The sequence below is a fragment of the Rhagoletis pomonella genome, unplaced genomic scaffold (genome assembly GCF_013731165.1).
Source record: "Rhagoletis pomonella isolate Grant_MI unplaced genomic scaffold, Rhpom_1.0 Rhpom_scaffold_00002, whole genome shotgun sequence".
Lineage (NCBI taxonomy): Eukaryota > Metazoa > Arthropoda > Insecta > Diptera > Tephritidae > Rhagoletis > Rhagoletis pomonella.
Window position 1 is genome coordinate 92,088,906 of NW_023458556.1, and position 1,165 is coordinate 92,090,070.

Genomic DNA, 1,165 nt, shown 5'->3' on the forward strand with positions numbered 1-1,165 from the left:
ATCAACGTTCATTTTTAGCTACTTGTACATTCGTAATAAAAAGTTTGTCGTTGTTGTAAAATCTTTTTGAATTTTTATAATTTTCTACAAAGTTTCAAATTCCGACTTATATGGTTTTTGTTAGATAATAAGCTGTATTTTTTGAATAAAAAATATAATAATCATTAATCAAACAAAAACAAAAACTAATCAAAATGTCGTATCCCTATTTTTTTTTGTCATGACTATATATACCGAAACATATTTTTCGGCATATTTAATTTTCTGAGAACAATGAAAGAAATGCACACAACTTCATATAAAATAAATAAAAAACTGATTTGTTGAATTAAAGAAATTTTATTCAGATTTATTATTTAAATATTTGCGTTCAATGGCATGCTAGTTGTAACTTGTGTCTCGATCTCTTCTGCATTTTCATCTTCCACATTCTGCTTTGCTTCAGCATTTTTTCTCTTCAGCAAATCTCTAAAGTATTTTTGAGTACCAATTAAGTCTATCTTTTCATCGACATTTTGGTTTACGACGTCTACAAATAGTACTAAAATGGCACTTAGCAAAGAAAAGCGGTTAGGTTTTCCATGTGCACGTTTTTAAAAGTGAATCAGCAAAGAGCATTGATTTTAATTGTGTTCGTCGCGTGAATTGTTTTTTTAGTTTTTTTAACGTGGTCCAGTTTTGATAGAATGTAGTCTGTTGCTTTTTGTACATACTCATTTTGGTTTTCAGTCAACTCCGCATTGAAATGATTTAGCACATCAATTGAGGTGATCGGCAGTCTTGGAAATGATATACCTTCATATTCTTCAGATGCTACCCATTGTTCTGTAGTCGAGTCAGATATTAGGGAACGTTTTTCATGTGGCTTGTTCATGAATTTAGTCACCGACCCTGATTTTACAAGCTCCTGTAGTGCAAATACTTCACTTCCTAGATATTCCACAGAGTTTTTCAATTCTTGGATGGATGCGATTAGATATACGGATATACGTTTATCCGCGTATGTGAAATCAAGCCTACACTGAGAAAAAGGTTTAGTTATAATAACCAAGATTTGGTTATAGAGACCAAGTGGCATAGTTGGATATGGCGAAATAAATATCTAGTTCACGAAAGTTTGCAATTTACTTGAGCCTTCTAGTTGGGACAAATGTATATTTGTTAA